Genomic DNA, 18601 nt, shown 5'->3' with positions numbered 1-18601 from the left:
CAATAAACACTGGCCTCAGTCGGTGCACACCAATGCACGACTTCGACTTGAATTTTTTAAGATGTCAGGTGTGGAAAAGCACACTTTTCAAGCAAGCCGTAGCACTGCAGATGCACTGAAAGTTGTCCTCTACATATTTAAACATCCAAGCTGCTGCCCCGCTGAGTTTAACCGAACAGAGGAATAAAGGTGGAAGAATACGGAAATAAAAGGGAAAAGCAATGTGATCTTCTTCTGTTTGGTCGACAGTGATTCATGACGCTTTTCAGTCGAGCTTTTGGAGTTTTTCTCTAGCATGTGCAGTTTTGAGTGAGAATTTATGGACTCACTGGGAAAACATTCCTCTAAAGAAATGCACTGCTTTGTGCTTTGTAACTAAAAGTCCCACTTTTTGGAGCTTGCTTTGTTGAACTACTGACGCGCTTTGGCTGCAGCTTCAAAAAGGACTGTTTGGGGGAAATCCAGTTTTGCTCTCTCATCAGGCAGCAGAGATGGCAAGAACTTGTCTTCTAACTATCTGGTTGAGAGAGACAACGTTTCTGTTGAAGATACTTTGTCAGATTGTAGGATAGGTGCAGTGAAATGTGGTACAAATTCAGTATTGTTGAAGCACTAGTGTGTATGAATCATGTGTGTGTATCATGATACTATACCGCTCTACATCTGCCGCTGTGTTGAGGAATCTAAAACTGCCTTTTATTCTGCCCTGCTGAGTTTTGAAAACACAGAAAGTCACAGAGAGAATCTACAGTAAAAAAAGAAAAGTGGCCTAGAGAATGATTCACTTCAGATGAGCTTGGAAGATTTTGGGTTGCGAACTTTATGCAAAGAGAAGTTAGGCATTTTATTAAGCAAAATAGAAATGTTGTGCTTTTAAGCATTTCCCCATTTTTCACAGCGCTCTTGCTGAACTTGTCAGCAGCTGCTTTGACTTTATCCCCAAGAGGAGTTATCTGTATCTGTCTTTCCAGCTCTCAGAAGTTACTATAGGATCTGTCTGAGACACAAATGCTTAGTGTTGCAAAAACTGTGTAACATTGAAGAGAGTATTAATGCAGGTCAGATGCAGGGTAATTCCAGTAAGAGGGGTTCCTAAAAAGGCGACTCCTTTTGTGTGTTTTGACGTCCAGAACAAAGTGAGAACAAAAAAAATGTTGTGGATGCAAAGACTAAATCAGATTTCTTTATGCTAACTTCTTCAGCTCTAAATGCAGGTGCTTTCATTTTATCACCCTACAGCCAATTTGCATTTTTATCTATTTCACCTCAATGTTTTATTTTTTTCTATCAGCACTTGAGGCAACATGGCAAAAAAGATTACAGAGTTTCAGGCAACAAAATAAACTGTAAAAACGAGTATTATTGGGAAAAAAAGACAGAACAGAGAGAAGGTGTGTGTACGTGTCTGAGAAAGTGCAGAAGGAGTCCGGAAGCCAAATAACAAATTTATTCAACACATCATCAACTCCCCGATGGATTCAGCTGCCATCGCCATGAACAAGTTTTACCCGGAGAGGAACTCACAGCGGAAACTTCCAGTCTGTCTGCAGGCTGTACTGTACGACACACACATAGAATAAAGAACATTAACATTTCTTGTCCATCTCCACCCCAAACTGCAGTCGGCAGGATTTGTCTATAAAAATACACCCATCGTATCTCTATGAATCACAAAGTAGAGCTGCAATAGTGTCCTGCATAATTTAGATAAAAGCCACTTGCGTTTGTGTTTCTTCCGTATACAGATTCAAATGTTTTAATCATCTCTTAATGTCATTCCTTAATATGAATATAATGTCCATTAACTGCTTTAGTGTAAACCCTGATTTTGCCTTATTTGGCAGCCTTTGACAGCATTAATATAACTATAATACTTTAACCACTTAATCAGGAATTTACGCACAAATTAAATAAAAAATTTATGTTAATCCAAAGTGTTTAAGGGTTAGGTTTAAATAATTATGTTGACCACTAGAGTTTTATATTTAGACAGAATAATCTTAACTCAAGGGCAGTTTACTAACCTTTTCTTTGGCTTTTAACTGCATTCCATGGTCTTCGTACATAATACAATGTATATCTATTATTTATTAAGTTGCAACTGATGATTATAATACCTTGTTAAATGGTTAATAAATACTTTTTAAAGCATTTATAAACATTATTTATATAGATAGTTTATAATTTGTTAATGGTTAATAATTGGTTTCTGATCCATCTATCTATGTAATGTTTAAATATGTTTTACCAAAACAAAATCTTAAATGTTTACAAATCTTTTGGTAATTATTAACAAATACTTAATATAATATATAAAATGTTATAATGTGAGCAACAATAAACTGTTAATAGTGTAATAATGTAATCAGAATTATTATTGTTTATTATCAACTATGATACAATATATAATTTATAAAGTAATTATTTCATATTACACAAACTAATGATAAAATAACAAAAGATATAGCATTGTAATAATTAGTTAACATTATTATTATTTCATTGTTTTTTAACAGTAAAATAACTTATAACTAAGTTTAATTAATATCAATAAATCGATCTATGTTATATTTATAGATGTTTTACAAAAAATTTAAAAGGTTTCCAAATAATTTGATAATTATTAACAAATACCTAATATAATATATAAAATGCTATAATGTGAGCAACAATAAACTGTTAATAGTGTAATAATGTAATCAGAATTATTATTGTTTATTATCAGCTATGATACAATATATGATTTATAAAGTAATTATTTCAGAGTACACAAACTAATTATAAAATAACACAAATTATAGCACTAGTAATGATTAGCGAACATTATAATTTCATTGTTTTTTTAACAGTAAAATAATAATAATAATAATAATAATAATACATTTATTTATATAGCACTTCTCAAAACAGATGTTACAAAGTGCTTCACAAGACAATAAAAGCAGATAAATAAAGTGCAAAAAAATGATAACTGCTAAAACAGAACATCGAAGAACATATCAATAATAAAAAAGTGTTAAAATGGTAGGACAATTAACTAGATACTATAGATATTAACTATCTAAGTTCAATTAACTATTAATCAATATACAGTATATAGATATATCTATATATCTATATATCTATATATCTATATAGATATATAGTTATATAGATATGTACGTCTGTACATTGTACATTGTATTTCTTAAAATGGCGTGTGTTGCAGTATATGAAATGAGTGAGTGTACGCTAAATTTACAAAACATATAGTTTAAAATATGAAATCTGTAATCAAATCAGTCAAGTGGGATGAAGTGGTAAATTTGCAAATATGTATTAATTGTTTGGATGTTGTAACTGCCAGAAAGTCAAGACAAAACAGCAACCGAGACAGCGCGTTCTACAGGACTATAACCAGATTACTGCAGAACTGTGACATACAGCGTACCGTCTACTGATATCAGAGTCAGTCAGGAAGTTTTAACAATTATATCTGTTTGTCATTTCTCTCAACAATTTGCCTCGAGCACTAATCAGAACAAAATCTCATGAAAGTAAGTTATGAGGACTTCCCAGTTTTCTGTTTTTGTACAGTAAAGATTTGCTGATCATCACCAACACCCTCTGGAATAATTATGAAGCAATACATATTCATAAATAGCAGCACAGCCACAAGCAACAGGGTTTGATGGTGACGTTAGTGGCACTACCGTGATAAATGTAGAGGGAACAGTACGTTCACATTCCTACTTTAGGAATCTCTAACATTTCTACTGACCATCACCTGAACTGTAAGTGAGCTACAGGTCTGTCAACCTTCGCTGGTTCCAGCATGAAAACATCTTTTCTGAGACAACCATTGGTTATTGTTGACATTCTGTTTATCTCCGGAAAGGCATTCAGCAGTTTCTGAATACCGGCGCCGCACTATAACAATACTGCAAGGCTGAAACACTTTCTTTGCTTCCCCTAAGGCCATCGCTCTTCCTCACTTCCATATCTCCCCTCTTCTCCTCTTTGCATTCATCTAAAATAGCAGCCAAATGGTGTTTTTCTTCACTAACTTATCACCACCAGCCACAGTCTGGCATTTCACAATGGGAGTGGGAAAAAAAGAAAGCATTTTGGGCGGCGATAAGATTTGTCCTCCCTGTTGCTGGCGTTATTGTTGCAGACAAACAGCAGAGTTAACATTGGAAAGCATCCATCTCCAACACTGCTCCCTCCATCTTTCTCTCCATCCCTATCATATTTGTGTTGAGACAAACAGAGGAGACGAATGAAAACGACGACCACGTATACAGATAGAGGCACACGAAGCGAACCTGTCACTTCACACAGTCACATACACACACACACGAAGAAGGGAAGTGAAAAATGGCAAAGCAAAAAGCTGATATTTGGGCTCAGCAAGAAAATTTGATTCTATTATCAATTATTTTCAGTCATCATCTTTTCCATCTGTCAATCAAATTTCTATTTCCACATATTTCTCTCCCAGCATGCACTGGATGAAAGGCAGGTTAACAGCTTAGGCAGGTTGTTAGTCCATTATAAGGACCACTTCATTATCTACTCAACCACCTACGAGGCCCTCAACAACCTGGCTCCCCGCTACCTCTACAACCTCCTCCGGTCTGCTCATGCCAACCTCCTGCAAGTCTCTAGGACCAAGTGCCATATCTGGGGTGACGGGGCGTTTTCAGTCGTCACCCCATACTTGCCAACCCTCCCGATTTTCCCGGGAGATTCTCGTTTTTCATCGTCATCTCCCGGTTTCCTCCCGGCGTCACAATTCTCCGGTATTTCGCCCGATTTATAACAAATTTTCACACTTGTTTTTTTCCTTTTCGTTATCTCAACCTGTTTCTGGAACTGAACAGAGTGTATAATCCCTACTGTTTCCACCCGGACGACAATAGAGCTACACCAACTGTCGTTTCCCGGCAAAAGGGAGCAGTCTACGCTCGCGACACAGCGCAGTCTGAGCTCATGTTTAAGCTTCGTTCGACACAGCGTGCAGCGCCCAAAGTCGGGCTTTGCTTGACGCAACGAAAAGCCGTCGTGGCGTGACGCAAGCTGTTGGAAACAACTTGTTTCAGAGCTCAGTGGTGCCGTTGTCGCGTTGTGTCTGAAAAGACATTCAGTGAGTGAGAGATGGAGAGACAAATGGAGAGAACTAAGAGAAAGAAATACTCAGGCAGAAGTAAAAGTTCACATTTTATTACCATTTTATTCTAATCTTTTCTTTGAATTTATTCTTATCTTTATTCTGACTATATTAAAAAGTGAACATCTTGTTGTTTTTTTTTATTTTTGAAAAGCGCTATATAAATCTTACGTATTATTATTTATAGTAGATGTGTATTGAAGTTGCTTATTACACGGCTGTGTTACACGGTTGTATACTCGATTCTGATTGGTCAATCACGGCGTTCTACGGTCTGTAATTTCTTTATAGCAGACCGTTGTTTTGTATAACAGACCGTTGCTATGTATAACAGACCGCTGCTATGTATAACAGACCGTTGCTATGTATAACAGACCGCTGCTATGTATAACAGACCGTTGCTATGTATAACAGACCGTTGCTATGTATAACAGACCGTTGCTATGAATAACAGACCGTTGCTATGGCCGCAGCTCTGATGTCGGACTCTGGAGGACCGTTTTTGTGTCAAATTATTGATTTCTTAAGTAAGTAGCCGTGTATTAAGCAGGATAATGTACAGCTAGCCCGCTAGCTGTACATTATGCCTTACTTGTGAAAATGTTGTCTTTTTGTTTAAGGGTAAGATATACATTTTCTTTTGAATTATTTCCTACCAAAGAAATAGTCTTAATAAAACTAGACAAAAACCACTACAACCTCTGTTAAGTTGATTTTTAGCTACATTAACCAGCCTTAATAGCCTACAATAAAAGACATTGGTTTAGTTTCTTGTGTTTGGCACATGTGCTTATATAGATGTTGTGTAAAGAGTGTGAACATCACATCATGTATGTATGTATTATTATTACCTCTGCCAAGCAGATTATGTTTTCAGTATGAAAGTTATTAAAGTATGAAAAGGAAAGGCTGAAGCCTGGGCCAAGGACGAACGCATTACATTTTAGAGTGGATCCGAATCACGGGACGGATAAATGCACCATTTTTCTACTAATGGAAACGGCTTTGGTGGAGGTCTGCGCTCTCCGAGTGCCCTTCCAGTTGAGAGGGAGGATGAATCCTACCACCTTACAAGTAATCAATAAACACTAACAGCATAGCTAGTACTACGGAGCCTCGTGACAGCGGAGTGGAGCCATGCAGTATCCTCAGTTTATGATGTCACACTCGATTCAAGTTGTGACACCTTTCTTCACTGTAATTGCAGATCTTCTGACAAGGACAGAAAAAAAACTGTCCTCAGCTGTTGACACTTTGATTTGATTTCTGGACCCACAGACAGAAAAAACACTCATGCCTGTCATTTTCAGCTGATTTTTCTACTGCCTACAGAGCCATTGGAAGAAAAGTTTTCCTTATCTCACAGCAATCACGGCACCAGAGCAGAGTGGATCCTCAACCAGATGTGCGCCTGAAACTCATTTCAAGGATGCACCTCACCCTGCTGCAACTGCACTTGTCTTGTTGCTTTTAGAGAGAAATGTCATCGCCTGAGTCCAAATCTATTTTCGTCCAGAGATTGCAGCTCGTTGGAGGTGTTGAGAGAAATCAATATTGATTTATCCCTTCGACTTTTCTCCTGATTAGTGATAGCAGCCTGCTGGAGGCGACTCATCTGAGCTCGTGCTCACGTGTACATCACAGAGATGTTTGTTGCTCCTGTGAGATGCTGGCTTACAAGTTCTGAGGTCGTCCGAAATGTTTGCAAGTAAGTGAAGTCGTGAGCCGACCTGGAATACTTTTAACTGTGAGACTTTGGGCCTCTTGCAGCAACATTCTCTAAAACTCTTCTTCTATGTTCTCTTAATTGTCTGTTAAGAGAAAAAAAAATAAGAGAAGTCAACTCCAGATGCACCAAAAGTTCATTACCATCCAGATCTGCTCCTACCAGGTGTGCTGAATGATGAATCCCACTTGATTGTAAATTGAGGTGTGTGGCCAATTTGAATCATTAGCATAGATAACGCCCCTTAAACACTATATAAGGGCAGATGTTTGCATACCACTATATAACGACATGTATTAGCATAGGTAATGCCCTCTAAACACTATATAAGAGCAGGTGTTGTGCCGTGTGCGAATACTTTGACACATGCCCAAGAATTGGACAGAAAAAAAATGCTGTCAGAAGAACTTCGATAAGATTTACAGGAAATTCAAAAAGCATCAAAGAGCAGTATGCAAGCCACGCAATCATCATCCAAGGGTTTTATAGTCTTAATTGGGATCAGGTTCAGGTTCAGGTTACTTTATTTGAACCCATAGGTACATTTAGTTTGCAGTAAAAAAGACATGGTATCCATTGTGACACACATTTTACAGACACAGACAAACGTGATAAACAATGCTCAAGGCTCCACTGATCACTAAAACCACTAAAATACAATTAATTCATTATGAATAAATAGATAATAAATAAATAAGCAAGCGTTGTTCTATAGCATCTATACAGCGTTGCTACAACTTGTTCATCTGAGTGATGGCTGCTTGAACAAAGCTGTTTTTATCGGGACACTAAACCTCCGTCCTGAAGGAAGAAGCTGAAATTCACTGTGCAAAGGGTGGAGGTTATCATCATTACCCCTGCAAAGGCCCTTATGTTTTCACCTGCGTTGGTTTGTCTGTCTGTCTGTCTGTTAGCAGGATTACTCCACAAGTCCGCAATGGATTTGAATGAAATGTTTTGGAGGGGTGGAGTGTGGCACAATGAACAATCCATTAGATTTTGGTGGTGATCCGGCTTCAGGAATTTTTTTAAGAAGTCCGATCAGCGTGAGCATTAAGACCTCAGGGTATAACACATGCGCAGTGTAACTGATGACGCATGACCCCGCCTCCTTCTTCGATCAGAGAGATACGTGTGTGGATTTGTGGCAAGACATTGAGGTGCGGGAGCTCACAAATTTAATAATCCAATCATTATAATAATTCTTAAACATATTATAATCTAAATATGATTATATGATATTCATTGTTTTTTTATGTTCCTCAAATTTAAATCTTCCGTTTCCTTTCAATTTGTGGACTGTGACATTTTTTATTTTTATTCTTATCTTGGTGAGAGTGCTCTCGACCACTCGTAACATTTTCTCTTACCTAAGAGGAGAGCAAAAATAAGAAAACACTGGTGAATCCCAGAAATCAATGGGTACTAACCAAAAAAGAACAAATCGTTGATTGAACATAAATAAGAGAAAGTCTGTTCATATATCGCTTCCTGCATCAGGCCTAATATGTTTTGCATGTTGAAAGCCTACTGTGTCTTTCATTGGCGGACAAGCTGCTAGCATTAACAGAACTTTTAAAGGTCTAGAGCTCTCATCATGCCTTTCATCAGGACCGCTTTGGATATTTCTGCATCTGTCTCCATCAATCTAGTCTACACCGCCCCTCTTCCTTTATTTTATTTCTCATCAGGGGGATCTTCTGGTCCCAAAGACCACTCTGAGATTCGTAAAATAAATTATCGATAAATTACCTTCGAGAGGTTTTAAAAGTGTCAAGATGGTATTTTACAGCGGTTTGCTGGTGGAGAGCAACAGCCGACGGTGTTCAGCTTGGTTAAACAGAAGCTAAACACAGCAACCGAATCATTACACCCCTGATATCAGGACGAAGAAAAGTGGTTCAAAAAAAAAACAACGAGGCCGTTATCTGCAAGGACAGAGACGTAGGAAAGGAATGAAACTATAAACTGTGACTGTTATGCAGGAGATACAAATATGGAACAGGCTTTTTGAATTGCGGCATTATTTCTATATCTAACTGCACGAGTGCTCACGATGAATAACAGTTTACTGTTAAAGACAGAGTTGATTATAGCTGCTGTAGAAGCAGAAATGTGTGCAGTCACCGTGTGGCATACCGCGGCTATAGCAGGCTGTAGTGAGCCAACGAGAAAAGTGCAACAAAAAAATTATTTAAAAGTTACGACACTAGAATTTATCTTTTAATTTATTAATACTGAAACCTCGATTAAACTCTTCATTGATGTCCTCATTGACGGCACAGTTTGAAGGCTTATTGTAGGCAACCATGGCCCTGAAATATTTTCACAAATTTCAGGCTTGTCTTTTTTTTCTCTTTATTCCTTTAATTACACAGAATTTGACTTTGTGTCCCGTAAAAATTAATTTCCCCTATGTCCCTTTTTCCTTTAACTGTCAACTTTTTTCAGTCTCAGAACTCTCATTAGTGATATTTCAGGTTTTTGCCAGCTTTGTTTCATTTTTAGCAGCATTAATTAAACGTCTTATTAAGGGGTTGAATTTTGGTCTTTGTGAGACCTGCAGATACAGTGTTTAATTGTATTCATAATGTTCTCTCCATTTCCTCCCCTCCCTACTCTCTCCATCTCTCTTCCTCTCCGTCTCAAACGTACTGTATGATTGCAGGCCGACGTAAAAACACGGCAATGAGAGACCATCTTGCACAACACGTTCTCATACCGCCCCTTAGCGTCAAAACCACTATAGTTAGGTTTAGGAAAGAACGGCATGGTTGGAATTCAAAACTACTACGTTTGTACAGTGAAAATTAAACTGAACTTTGTGAACACGGGACATGAACGAACAGCCGATTGTAAAGAGAAAGTGGAACTTAACGCACGGGACATGAACAGCAGTCTCCTGGATGAAAGCCTTGTGTTTGTTGGACCCATCCACCTCCCCGCTCACACGTCCATTGTGTGTCTTTTCCTTCTTTAAACTGCGTCATCAAACTCCCGGTGCACTTTCTCAGAGCGTTTACAGTTGCCGCGGATGGGTTTATATTGTAGTGAATGGAACGCCTTGAAAGGGTGCCCTGTGCGGCGGTACTGAACTCAGACGGCCGTGACAAAGCCTCGGTATTTGATGCCAAATCATGCCAGGGGTTTTAAGTGGGGGTGCGAATGGCCCCTTCCCAACTTCCAGCCCCATGCCTGCACTCCAATCTACGGACCCCCCTAGACCCCTAGGAGAACATTTTTAGTAACTCATTCCCTCACGTTTTCTAAGTCGTTCCCTCAAGTTAGGTAACTCGTTCCCTTAAGTTTTGTAAGTCGTTCCCTCAAGTGAGTAACTCGTTCCCTCAGGTTAGTAACTTGTTTCCTCAAGTTAGTAACTCGTTCCCTCAAGTTAGTAACTCGTTCCCTCAAGTGAGTAACTCGTTCCCTCAAGTTAGTAACTTGTTCCCTCAAGTGAGTAACTTGTTCCCTCAAGTGAGTAACTTGTTCCCTCAAGTTTTGTAAGTCGTTACCTCAAGTTAGGTAACTCGTTCCCTCAAGTTAGTAACTCGTTCCCTCAAGTTTTGTAAGTTATTCCCTCAAGTTAGGTAACTCGTTCCCTCAAGTTAGGTAACTCGTTTCCTCAAGTTAGTAACTCATTCCCTCAAGTTAGTAACCTTGTGTTTTAACGTTTCGATTATGAGTTATTGATCCGGGAAGTTTGAATCTGTCAATATCTTTTCAAACTACTGTCAGGAATGACTGGAGGATGTCAGTTACTAACTGGAGGGAACGAGTTACTAAACATTTTCTCCTAGGGGTCTAGGGGGGCTCCGTACCGATCTTTGAACTCTAACTTCATTTTGATCTCAACAACACATCTGTAAAGTTTCGTGACTCCAAATTTGGCTGCAGGGGCGTAAAGTGTTTTCCCAGTTGTGACGCTATCGCAGTCACAAAATGTGTCCACACACAGAAATATAAACACCTGGCTAAGTCCTCATACACACAGACTCACAAAGTGGAAACAATACCTGCATCACAGGTAACAAACCTGTGTTAGATACAGTTTTTGCAGCTGTCTGTGTGTGTGTTAGTGAGCATCTACATGATCTGTGTCTGACTCCAGTCTATAATGCCTGTTTACCTGTTGCCCCCCCACACACACACACGATTTATGAGTGAGATCTCAGGCCTGTGGGCAGTAATAGAGATCTGCCTGCTGATAGTGTGTGGTGGTTCAAAGCGAGAGGAGAGGAGCCGAGGTGTACTTTGAAAGAACATGAAATATGCAAAAGTTTGAATCTATTTAGAGTCTCTTTATGATGTGGTTTAGCCCAAAATATGATGATATTTAGAAGGATGATGAAGGTGAGGAGGAGGAGGAGGAGGAGGAGAATGGCAATCATAAAAGCAATTGTAATGATGATGATGATGATGAAGAAAGGGGTGCTGATGAAGATAACAGTTTGATGGTAATAAATATATCTTGATATTTTTGACAGATTGACAGGTATGATGATGATGATGATGATGATGAAGATTGTGGTGGTGTCAATGACAACAGGGATAACAATAAGAAGGATGGTTATGAGAGAGGTGATGAAAACGGAAGCAATAATAATGATGATCATGATGATGAGTTATTATAAAGACGGTAACGATGATGATGTTAACAGGTATAATGTTGATGAGGAAGGTGAACAAAACAGAGGTGGTGATGATGATGATGATGATGATGATGATGATGATGATGAAACAGTAGGGATTAGTGTTGATGAGCAAGATGATGATGATGAAGCTCAGTGTTTCCCTCTGTCCTGTCCTAATATTTCCTATGAGCCGTTCTAAAACTTGGCGCTCCTTCCAGCAGCCTGCAGCGATGCTCTGGCCTCCACTATCCCAGCACGGCACGGCCAAATGAGTCACGCACACGGCACGCACCATCACAATGAGATGCATAAACGAATCCATCCCAGGTTGCGGAGCGACTGGGAGGCAGAGAGGAAATCTTATTTGGGATCAAAACCAAATCACCGCTGGATGTCCAGTGGCGCGCTTGTCACATCGCATCAGTCGTGATTGCTTTCACGGCGGCGATCATCCGTCACGTCTTAACGTGTGTTTGGTCTCCGGTAATAACAGGGGAAGAGGACGAGGAGGAGGAGGATGAGAATGGCAATCATAAAAGCAATTGTAATGATGATGATGATTATGAAAGGGGTGCTGATGAAGATAACAGTTTGATGGTAATAAATATATCTTGATATTTTTGACAGGTATGATGATGATGATGATGATGATGAAGAGGAGGAGGAGGAGGAGGAGGAGGGTGGTAACGGGGTCTCCTGTCTCTCTCAGTGAGGGTGTGTTTCCCCGGTGGCCAGATGGGTCGACGACCGTCAGTCTGAGATAATCCTGATCAGTCGGTGAGATGAAGAGCGGGAGACCCGGAGCTGTGTGCGTCAGTGCGCATTGGAGAGACGATAAATCAAAGGAGTGCCAGAAAGCAGAAAGCGCTGGTGTAGGACGCCATCGCTCCCTCTCTTATCTCTCTCTCTCACTTCCCCTCTCACCCCCCTCTCTCATCTTCTCCCCATCTCCGTCTCTCTCTCTCTCTCTCTCTCCTCTATTCTCTCACCGTCTCCAAAACGCGCGCACTGCTGCTGCCGCTGACTGAGGTTTGTATTTCGGGACCAAATAGCCTCCATCCTTACTAATGCAAAATCTATCGAAACAACCACTTTGATATGGAAATTGATAACTCGAGCACAGGCACACATGTGCGCGTCTTTTTACAGCTGCATACTATCCCTCAGCAAACACACACGCGGACTCTATGGAGATGGTGATGGTGGCAGTGACTACACACACAGGCACGCACGCGCCCCATGCAGAGATATGCACGCACACACACACAAGCAGCAGCTGCCTGGAGGAGGTGTTTGGCACCGAGCAGCTCCAGCAACACCTCCCCGCTCTGAACGCATCAGACCTGGGATCCGCAGGCAGACCTGGAGGGTCCGCTGGATCATCCCAACAGCTGGATCATCCCAACAGCTGTCCTGCACACCTTAATATACATATATATATATAAATAAAATAAAAATACACACTGTGAAGTGATAATAACCAAACTGCCCCTTTTGCCATCTATTGAGGATGGATGACACCACTTGTCAGTAGGTCAACAATTTGCCCAAATCTCTCCACCCTTCCTTCTCTCTCTCTCTCTCTCTCTCTCTCTGTCTCTCTCTCTCTCTTTTCTTAATGTTTTCTTCTCCTCTGCTCTGTTCAGCCTCTGCTTCTATCTCATAAGTGTCTGAGACAGACAGTCCAAGCAGCTGCATGCGCTATTAGAAGATGAGCAGGTGCATATTGGCCGAATAAGCACATTTTTGAGGCTGTACAACAGATCCAGCATCTCTCAACGTGGCAGCATCTCTCCATCCAGTGCGCAATCCATCCCAGTGAACCCACAAGTGCAGAAGCTCAACCCCAACATTGACACCATATATAAGCCATAGCTTCTTGCTCAGCACGGCGAGGTTTTGACTTACCTCGATCGGGGTTCTCGGTCTGGTGGTGGAGGAAGAGGAAGAGGCAGCATGCAGCTTTAACGGTCCGTTCTGCAGCGGCACAGAGAGTATTATCCCTGGACAGCAGGCGGAGGACCGTGCGTTCCAGCAGAGAGAGAGAGAGGGAGAGGGAGTGTGCGCAAGAGGAGGGATGAGAGACAGAATGGAGCTGATGGAAGAGAGAGAGAGAGAGAGAGAGGAGGTGGCTCAGTCCGACAGAGGGGTGATGTTGAATCAGGGTAACAGCATCTCCAGATTTCATATGAGTGACACAAACCTGCAGGATGCGATGAAAGGAAAAATAAAAAAAGCCTTTGCATTTTTTTGTCGCCTTAAAGGTCCATTATCATGCTCATTTTCAGGTTCATACTTGTTTTTTGTACATGCTGTAATGTTCAAAAAACACTTTATTTTCCTCATGCTGTCTGCCTGAATATGCACTGTAAAAAAATTAAGTAAGAAATTTTACATTTTTTGTCTGTATTTCAAAATGACAGAAACATTTTTTTAAATTACATGTTTCATTTGTGATTTATATGTAAATGGTCTTAGGTTTACAGTATTTGTTTTAATCACAATCGTAATTATCTGTATTTAAGCTTTTCTTGATCATTTTAAAAGATAATTATTCTGTTTTTTAGAGGTTTATGACTCATTTTTAACAATTAATTTATGTTAGAAGAAGAGGAAAAGGAAAGAAAAAGATTTCATGGAATTCTAAAAATATTTCTTGTAAAAATACAGATTTTTTTTGCAAAACTTCTGAGAGTTAATGTAAATTTCGGCTTTTGCAGCGTAAAATACATGTTTCATTTGTGATTTATATGTAAATGGTCTTACATTTACGGTGTATGACTATTCAAACAATAAATAAAAGTAAAATATTTCTTGTAATATTACAGTAATAAAGGCTAATTATATAAAGATAATTACTGGATTTTTTTACAGTTCATTTATGCTAATTAACGGACAGTATTTTTCCGTTTTTTAACAGATATTTTCTGGCGCCCCTGCTGCCGGAAAATTTCCATTATTTTACACTTTTTTTTTTACAGTGCATATCATGCTCATTTTCAGGTTCATACTTGTATTTTGTGTTTTCTACTAGAACATGTTTACATGCTGTAATGATCAAAAAACACTTTATTTTGCTCATACTGTCAGCCTGAATATACCTGTATTCAACCTCTGTTTTAAACGCTCCGTTTTAGCGCATTTTGAAGGAATTGCAACAGAATTGCGTTGCTAGGCAACAGCTTGGGTCCATGTGTACTTCCTGTCAGCTGATGACATGCACATACACTGCAACCAGGAAATAAAGTGGGACACATTTAGAATGTTTACGATTAAAATTGTGTCATGGGTCTAAATATTATTGTATATTCGTGACATCTTGAATGGGCAGAAATCCTGACGGCTTGTTTCAAATGCAGAGTTTCTGAATACGGGCTGTGTGTATGTCCCGGTGGATTGAGTGTTTCGATACTCTCACAGTATTTATATAGGCCTAAAGCCTGCTTTATAATAAAAAAACATGAAAATCTCACTTTTTTATAATATGGGACCTTTAATATCAGTAATCAGTATTTTAATAATGTCGGGTCTGCATCATTAAAATGCCAAAGAAAGCGCCATTTAAATATCACAGCAATATTCCCAGCGGGACTTAACGCATCTGTGATTCTCAGCAGAGAGTTTCTGCTGGCGACCTTGACTTAATTGTGCTATTTTTAATCTCACATCATCATAATAGTCTATTCCTGTCGTGTATATATTATATGCTTAAGTTTTACTTTTGACTGTGACAACAATCTTCTGCTATATAGCATTAGTATAGCTCTGTTTCTGGCACAATCTAACCACAATGAAAGCAGCGCATATGAATATAGATATTAAGAACTATGGAAGGGTGCGCTGCAGCCCGCTCTCGTCTCCAGAGGTGGTAATTACATAATGTTTAGTCTCAGACAGCGTGTGGAGTTCAGGGGAAAAAAACAAACTAGGAAGCCACTCCTCTCTGGTATCTATCTCCCCTCCATCCCTTGTGCGAGTTATTGCCTCCCCATGCAGCGGCGCGCAGCTGCTTTCCAATCTGGGCACGTAGCAACGCGCCTCAAAAGTGCGCGCTCGTGCAAAGGGGTTGGGAGACAGGCTCTCATACACACACACACACACACACACACATACAGGCACACAGTGAGAAAAGGGGGAGATCCAACTGTGCAGCTGACGTCATTGCCGGTCAGCTTGAGAGGTATTGATTTGCTCCTGATTTGTGGGTGAGTTTTTTTGGGTCGTGTGTGTGTGTGGTCAGTGGCAAGCCGAAAGACAGGGAAGTCCGTCGTTTTTGCAGCAGCCAGACCACCAGCCCTGTGTCTAGTGATGGAGCACCTCACTGACTCCACATCTTCCTCTTCATCCTGAAGCAGTCATGTACTGTAGCAGCAACGCTCCACTGAATCCCATCACATACCGTATGTAATCACACGGAGCTCATTATTAACAGGGAGTGAATTTCTACTATTGTTGGACTGGGGTGATTTAAAACTGCAGCATGATAGAGAACTTCATTTCAAGAATAAGCTTGTCTAAATCACACACACACTATAAAAAGACATTTTCTTCAAGTATCTTTACTGGTGGCCACGCAGATACTTTGGATCTGTCCAGGTTTTGAGTCCTCCACCTCTGAGATTTCTGCTGCAGTCGAGGCTGGAGTAAGAACCAGGCAAAGTGGGCAACTTTCCCGGAACACCTGATCCAAAGAGGTCTCTAAAGCCCCGTAGATTCACTGCACATAAGCTGGTTTTGGTAATTTTATGAATTACCTTGGCCAAGGCCGAAGGCCCAAGAAGGAGGTGATGTTTTCACCAGCATTGGTTTGTTTGTTGGTTTGTTGGTTTGTTGGTTTGTCTGTTTGCAGGATTACTCCAATAGTCCGCGATGGATTTTAGTGAAATCTTTTGGAGGGGTGAGGTGTGGCAGGATGAACAATCCATTCGATTTTGGTGGTGATCCGGATCATAATCCGGATTCAGGAATATTTTTAAGAATGACAATGCGGGGGGGTGACAACTGTAGATTCTGCGTTTTTTCACATTAAACTCTGTGAAATTACAGTTGAGTTCGACCAAAGCAAAGAGGAAAGAGTAACCACGATGGTTTGGGTGAGTTTTATTTAGTTTCTGTCCAATTTGAATGAAGTGTTTTACAATGCTCCGCTACGTACAGCTGATCTCAACATAAACAAGCATACACATGGATGATGGCTCAAACTGAACGGAGAGGGTGGCGCGGAGGTCTGCGCTCTCCGAGTGTCATTCTAGTTGCAAATTTGTTCGATAATTTGCAGCACTAAAGTGCAATATCAACTTCTGTCCTGGGAGTTGAACTGGTGGAGGTGTTGGAGAGCAGGATGCTGAGGAAACTACTCAGTATTAGGGACAACGCCTCTCAACTCCTCTGCACGCCACACTGGAATCACACCAGAGCACCTTCAACCGTAGACCGAGACCACCGAGGTGCACCACAGAACGCCACAGGAGGTCACCAGACTATATAATTCCTCCTCCTTCTGCAGGAAGGACAACTGAAAACACCGGACACTGACAACAACAATAATATCAATGTCATGTGCAATACTACTTTTTCTATTCTCATGTGCAATATCACTGTTTATTGAGTGCAATATCACTGTTCATTGAGTGCAATATTACTTCCTTTTCTGTTTTTTAGCTTACTTTTTAAAAAATCTTTTTATCCTTTTTTATTTTATTTATCTTATTTACTCATTTTACTAGAGCTGGAGCTGGAGCTAGAAAGTACTTTTTATTTCATACACTTGAATTTGTTGTAATTTTGTTGTAATTTAGAGCAATCTCTGGTACAAGAATTTCCTTCGGGATTAATAAAGTTTTATTTTATCTTATCTTATCTCTATCAACTGATGAGTCTGCATTATTAGCTAATTTTGTGACCCTGTCTTGCAAAAAAAATCTACTTTTGAGAAATTTTAGTTTGTATTGTGCTCACATCGTGCAATTTCCTGTTCAAGTTGTGTTTAGTCACAACTACCATAAATTAAATTAACTATTTTCCCAGCATAGGACTGGTTGCATGATTTAATGGGAGCTAGCACTATACAGGTGGATTGATAGGTAAAGCCAGGCATTGCTGCAACTCCACAGTAAAGTCTCTTTCCAGATGCAGTGATGCAGTTATTCAGTACAATCCACAGATCTCACTATGACCTCAGTTGGTTCCTGATTAATACTGTTGATGGTGATTTGGGATGAACTGACCCTTTTACCTCTGCAAAGGTTCCTCCTCAGTAATTTTATCTGAATGATGGAGACTCGCTCTGTACTCTCGACTGTTGTTTCCCTTGTTCTGGTGTTCATATTAATAAGCTATTTCTTCATGTGTTCTTAACTGCTCTAGTCATCAGTCCAGATGTCCATCTGCTCTCAGTTTACTTCGTTATATAACTCCCGTCTTGCATAATTAAAGGTTACCAAAGCTCTGTCCAATAACAAAACAACCCTCTGATTTGTGTGTAATTGGGAAGCATGAAGATAAAATAACCAAATAATTAAATGTTTGATTGTTTGTTGTTTTATTTTCACTTCAAACACTTTCAGAACAAATCAGTGATCACACATTCTGGGAATTAGTTTTCTCCAGTATCAGAATCAAGAATTCATCTTCATCAAGTGCAACAAGATTTTGTCTCGGTGATAGCTCGAGCAGAACACAGGACCTGTGTTGTATTCGAGACCTCCTAAACTGAGACCAAGTCATCACCAAGATCAGAGGGTATCGAGACAGAGACAAGACCAAGACTTGGAGGGGTTGAGACCAAGTCAAGACCGGACCAGTGCGTGTCCCACACTGCACGACACACTTACGATAAAATGTGGAACATGCAACCAGAGGCACTCCTCACATCTGAAAGAGCCACATTCCCATAAAAACAGCCACAGAAAACAAATAAAGACCCTTCTTCATTCTCCTCTTTTATTGCCATATCTACTGTATATGTGTGTATGTATAAGTGTGCCATGAGAAATGTATTGATAAAATAATCAAAAGGCATTACAGAGGTGAATTTTATGTGTGGGGATTTTCCTTGGTTTTCTATGAGCAATCACAGTAATGATGTTAACT

The 18601-nt window shown here is 39.9% G+C and overlaps 1 protein-coding gene across 1 annotated transcript in view; it reads right to left on the bottom strand.

Annotated features, from left to right (window-relative positions):
- The window catches only part of LOC119485151 (protein phosphatase 1 regulatory subunit 29-like), a 261463-nt gene extending 247895 nt beyond the window's left edge, over positions 1-13568 (bottom strand). The window contains 1 exon segment of the mRNA XM_037764504.1: positions 13418-13568. The gene's annotated coding sequence lies outside the window, so the exon portion shown is untranslated.
- Between the last annotated feature and the right edge of the window lie 5033 nt (positions 13569-18601).

Source organism: Sebastes umbrosus, chromosome 3, assembly GCF_015220745.1.
Source record: "Sebastes umbrosus isolate fSebUmb1 chromosome 3, fSebUmb1.pri, whole genome shotgun sequence".
NCBI lineage: Eukaryota > Metazoa > Chordata > Actinopteri > Perciformes > Sebastidae > Sebastes > Sebastes umbrosus.
Note: the sequence above shows the minus strand (reverse complement) of the source record. Positions and strands in the feature narration are given on the sequence as shown.